Source organism: Arachis ipaensis, chromosome B10 (genome assembly GCF_000816755.2).
Source record: "Arachis ipaensis cultivar K30076 chromosome B10, Araip1.1, whole genome shotgun sequence".
Classification (NCBI taxonomy): domain Eukaryota; kingdom Viridiplantae; phylum Streptophyta; class Magnoliopsida; order Fabales; family Fabaceae; genus Arachis; species Arachis ipaensis.
Genome location: NC_029794.2, coordinates 127,054,998 through 127,060,903, shown reverse-complemented (window position 1 = coordinate 127,060,903; position 5,906 = coordinate 127,054,998). Strand labels below are relative to the sequence as shown.

General features: G+C 39.9%; 1 protein-coding gene across 1 annotated transcript in view; it reads right to left on the bottom strand.

Moving 5' to 3' along the window:
• LOC107622073 (NAC domain-containing protein 92-like) overlaps positions 1-5,906 on the bottom strand; it is a 17,594-nt gene that overhangs the window by 3,794 nt on the left and 7,894 nt on the right. The window lies entirely within an intron of this gene.

The window sequence follows — 5,906 nt, the reverse complement described above, 5'->3', positions numbered from 1 at the left end:
ATATATAAATATATAATTGAACTAGCTCATGAGCTAATGAACTGAGCTCATCCATTCTCATATCTGACTTATTTAATTTATGAGCTCAATTTCAAGCTCAAACTCGACTCACCAGCTCACGAATTCAGTTTATCGAGTTCGAACTGACTTTAGCTCACTTTCAGTCCTATATGTATGTATATATAAACTTCTTTAATCCGGTAAAAAAAATAAATTTATGTAAAAAATTAAATGTGTAACACCCGCTCCTTCTCTCATCAAGTTTAAATTTTAATTTCAAATAAGTGGGAGGTTTAAATTTCAAATTGAGAGAAATAGCAATGCAAACAAACTCATTTTAGTCAAGTAGCATCCTAGTTTAAATTTATTTAAAATTTTTTAATGTTAGATGAATAAATTAGTTTTGTAATTTAGTCCAACCAAATTTTTTTCTCTCAAACTACTTTAATTTATTTCTTGATTTTCTCATTCTTTTACAAAATTCTGTACGGAAAGAGACAGCAACACCATACTTTAGAGGTAGATCAAGAAGCTCTGTAAAAAAGAATTCTAGCTCTAAAAGGATTCTAAGTAAAAGAACCGATAGAAAATTATTCTAAAAGATAAAATAATTGAAGTGATTCTTCAATAAAAAAGGATGATTTATAAGCTTTTTAGGATAAAAATAGAGAAGACTCTCAGTTTATATCCCTTCGATTTGTACTCAATACCACCCATATGTGGGAGATTATTATTATTGGTTAAGGGAAATAAAATATGTGATAATAAGTTCAAAGTTTACTTTGCATGTTTATTTGATATTTCTCTTTATTTGATGCAAATAAAGTCATACTGCATGTCATTGTTTTCAAAATCCCAAAATCGACTAAAGGTAAGCATCCTGATATCATTAGGGGTGAACGCATATCAGATCGGATTATATATGGCCAAAATTTTAATCCGATCCGCATTAAAATTATCGGATCGAATCGGATTTAACATTCATAGTTTTTAAGGTTAGATCCAATCCGATCCGCATATTTACGGATCGGATCGGATATCAGATATATCTTCAAAATACAAAAAATATTTTTAAAAGTTTATTTTTATTAAAAAAAATCAATAAAATTTATTTTTTTATTCTTTTAAATATGTTTACTCTTAAAATAATATTAAACATATTTTTCTTGAATAATAAATTAAAATAATACAACATATAATATAAGTATTAGTTGAAATAAAACATAAAAAAAATATTTACTTATTTATTTCTTTATTTTTGCCGATATGCGTACGGATATGCAGATACCAACACAAAATTCGCAATCTGATCCGATCCAAAAACCTTGCCGATTAGATCTATATCCGCAATTTTCGGATCGAATTCGGATAAACACCGCGAATATACGGATCGAATCCGATTCATAAACACCCCTAAATATCATATATTCTGTTAGAGAATCATTAGCATCAATTAGGATCAATTAGTATCGTCTATATCAATTAGTATCGTCTATATTTATGTAGTATATCTGTATATTAATTATAGGATTCTATGCCTTTATTACTCTGATTCATTTAGCACCTATAAATACCTCTTGTATATTGTACTTTTCATCACAACTCAATAATACACTTTTCAGATTACTCTCTCAAGTCTCTTGTTTCTAACATGGTATCAAGAGCTTAGGTTCCTTTTTTTTTTTCAATGAAAATTCGTTTATAGTCCTTTTGTTTTTCCTCTCCCGGCAGTGTTCTTTGGTCTCTTTTTTCGTCCCTTTTCCGACGCTTTGGTTCGTCACCGCCGCCACCATCGTCTTCTCCTCCTTGCAAGCTTTCCAACGCCACCGGAATCATCGCCGGAGGACGCCGGACGCGCCGCCACGCGCCGCCCAAAGTTGTCTGTCCGCGTCCATCCGTTCTCCTTCCAGACGCATCCAGCGCCGTTGGATCAGCGCTCCAGATCCACGGCTCCGCTTCTGCCACGTGTCACGCCGTTGCTCTCTTGCCCGAGCTCAACCCGCGCGCCCGACCCGACCCGACGATTGGCCCGCGTGCCCTGCTGTCGCCAGCGTGTCTTCTTCCGCCTCTCATGAGCTGCCACGTGTCGTAACATCGCTGACGTGGCACTGACGACCCTACTGACGTGGCGCTGACGTGTCGCTGACGTGTTCGATAAGTGGGACCCTTCCTAAGGTTTTTTGGTGAGCTCTTTCCGATTTTGCCATCCGTTTTCTCATTTTCTGCTCAGAAATTGCAATTTTTTTCTCTCCTCTCCTTGTTCTCTATGACTACTTTTATGGAAAAGTCAGATGTTTCTGCTGCCATAGACAGAAAGGGGGCCTTCTGTCGCCACTGTAACCGTTTCGGGCACTCGTTCTCCAGCTGTCCCTCTGTTGAATGTCGCACATGCCACCAGAAAGGGCATATTAGCTACCATTGTTCACAGTTGTTCTGCCGTTATTGCAAGCTCTCGGGACATTTGCTTACTACCTGTCCTACTCGTCCACCGCGTCCTGCGCCTGCTTCTGCTGTTGCTGCTACTACTGAACCTACCACTGTCTCTCTATCTGATATTGCATCTCTTCTACAACGTCTTCTCTCTGTTTCTGGTAAAACCCCTGCTGCTTTATCGACCCCTCCAGGATCCTCGGACGGGACAGATCATCGGGACTGGACGTAAGGTCGGAAGGTTGTTTGAACTCGAAAGTCTTCATATTCCTCCTGTACCAAATCTCTGTGCTGCTTCTTCTCCCTCTACCCTTCACTTATGGCATCAACGTCTTGCCCACACCTCCTTAGGAAAACTGCGTCCTCTTGTATCTCAGGGTGTTTTAGGTCAGGTTCCGAATGAATCTTTTGACTGCATTTCTTGCCAAACTGCCAAACAACCTGCTTTATCTTTTCACAAAAATTCATCTCTTGCTTGCTCTCCTTTTGATCTCATTCACTCTGATGTTTGGGGCCCCGCTCCCACTGCCTCTATGGGCGGAGCTCGATACTTTGTTGTTTTCATTGATGATTATTCCCGTTTTACTTGGGTTTATTTGATGGCTAATCGCCATGAGTTACCTCAGATTTATATCAACTTTGCTACTATGATTAAAACTCAGTTTTCCAAGGCCATTAAGGTTTTCCGACGTGATAATGCTATGGAATACCGTGATTCCAAACTCTTAGCCTTTCTTGCAGAACAGGGTACTCTGTCTGAGTTTTCTTGTCCTGGTACGTCTCAACAAAATGGTAGAGCCGAACGCAAACACCGTCACATTCTTGACTCCGTCCGTGCAATGCTCCTTTCTTCTTCGTGTCCTGAGCGTACTTGGGGTGAAGCTGTTCTTACTGCTGTTCATGTTATCAATAGACTCCCTTCTTCTGTTCTTGGTAATGTTACTCCCTTTGAGCGTCTTTATCATACCCCCCCAGATTACAGTTCCCTTCGAGTTTTCGGTTGTGTATGTTTTGTTTTTCTTCAGCCTCATGAACATAGTAAACTTGAACCTCGGTCTCGTATGTGTTGTTTTCTTGGTTATGGCACTGACCACAAGGGTTATCGTTGTTGGGATCCTCTTTCTAAACGTATTCGTATATCTCGTCATGTTGTCTTTTGGGAGCACCACATGTTTTCTCGGTTCTCATCCTTTGAGTCGATCCCCACTACTCAGTCACCTTTGTTTACTAACCCCAATGTTGATCTTTTTCCTAGTGATGATTCTACAGGTTCTATCTCGAGTGACCCTCCACAGCCTCCTGTTCCTACGCCTTCTCCATTTCCCGATGATTCCAGACCGGACGATGATCCTGCTCCTACCGTCATGCCTCCTCCTCCCGCTCGTTCTTCTAGGGTAAGGAATCCACCTCCTCATCTTCTTGATTACCATTGCTTTTCTACTATTCTTCATCAACATGAACCTAAGACATTCATTTCGTAAAAGCGAACGTGGAGTTGTTCTTCTACTTTTGTATGTTGATGACATGATCATTACTGGGGATGATGTTGATGGTATCTCTGCTCTCAAGGCCTCACTTTACCGTACCTTTGAGATGAAAGATCTTGGTTCTCTCAGCTATTTTCTTGGTCTCGAGGTCATCTCCACTGATGATGGCATCTATCTCTCTCAGGCTAAGTATGCTTCAGATCTTCTTGCTCGTGCTGGGATTACAGATAGTCGCACTGAGTCTACTCCTCTTGAGCCTAATGTTCAATTTACCCCTATGGATGGCACTGTTTTGGATAATCCGACTCTCTATCGACAGTTAGTTGGCGGTCTAGTCTACTTGACTGTCACCCGTCCAGACATCGCCTATCCGGTTCATGTACTTAGCCAGTTCTTGTCAGCTCCTCGTACTACTCACTATGCGGCAGTTCTACGCATTCTTCGCTACATCAAAGGCACTCTCTTTCATGGTCTTTATTTTTCTGCCCATTCCTCTTTGTCTCTTCAGGCTTACTCCGATGCTGATTGGGCTGGTGATCCCACTGATCGTCGTTCTACTACTGGTTACTGTTTGTTTCTTGGCGACGCTCTCATTTCTTGGCGTGCTAAGAAGCAAACGTTCACTGCTCGCTCAAGCACAGAAGCTGAGTACCGTGCCCTCGCTGACACCACTGCTGAAGTTGTCTCGGTTCGTTGGCTTCTCGAAGATTTGGGTGCTCCTCAGTCATCCCCTACTGATGTTTTTTGTGATAACCGCAGTGCTATTCAGATCGCCCATAATGATGTCTTTCATGAACGCACCAAACACATTGAGCTTGATTGTCACTTTGTTCGGCAACGTATCCTTATTGATGCTATTCGTCTCATTGCTGTTGGAACACTAGATCAGACTGCTGATATCTTCACGAAAGCTCATCACCCGACTCGTTTCAGGACTTTGTTATCCAAACTCAAGTTGGTATCCTTAGCTCCCACTTGAGTTTGAGGGGGGATGTTAGAGAATCATTAGCATCAATTAGGATCAATTAGTATCGTCTATATCAATTAGTATCGTCTATATTTATGTAGTATATCTGTATATTAATTATAGGATTCTATGCCTTTATTACTCTGATTCATTTAGCACCTATAAATACCTTTTGTATATTGTACTTTTCATCACAACTCAATAATACACTTTTCAGATTACTCTCTCAAGTCTCTTGTTTCTAACATATTCATATAATGCTAAATGGGAATTTACATTCTCATCCATTTTCTCATACTATCCCTAGTGAAGTATAATGCATCTGGTGAAAACCACGTAACACTTCCTTGAAATGACATTCAAGTAGGTTTAATTTAGGGGTGTACAAGACCCGACCCGGTCCGAAGACCCGACTCGGTCCCGAACACTTTAGGAACTAATTTGGTGTGATTTCATTGGGTTTAGAGCCGGGTAAGGGTCTCAAAAATAGACCCGGTCATTATTTCGGGTCGGGTCCGGGTCATAGCTCGGGTCACCCGAAGTCGGCCCGGTGACCCGGTCATCATACACAATTAATATTTTGTGTTATTAGTGATGGATCATGATTATTCTTATGTAGAATTTAAGTATTGTAAACCTTAATATTTTGTGTTATTAGTCAATATAAGACTATAAGTTAATATTTTATATTTAGAATGCATAAGACTTTAGACTAATGCATAATATTGTGTTATTTGTATTGATTTAAATATTTGGTATTATTAGATAATATTAGTATTGATTGTGGTGATGCTTTAATTTTAAAGAAGGGTTGGTTCTTGTTATATTTTTCTAAGTGAATTTTACCATGTTAAATAACGGTTGGAGTCTTGAAAATTTGGATATTTTTACATGCTAGCTTAGAAGAAGGTATCAACGTAATGTAATGTTAACGGCCCGATTTTCACCCGGTTTTCACCCGGTATAATTGTGGCCCGAAAGTGTATTGGTTTCATCGGGTTTAGGGCCGGGTTCGGGTCTAA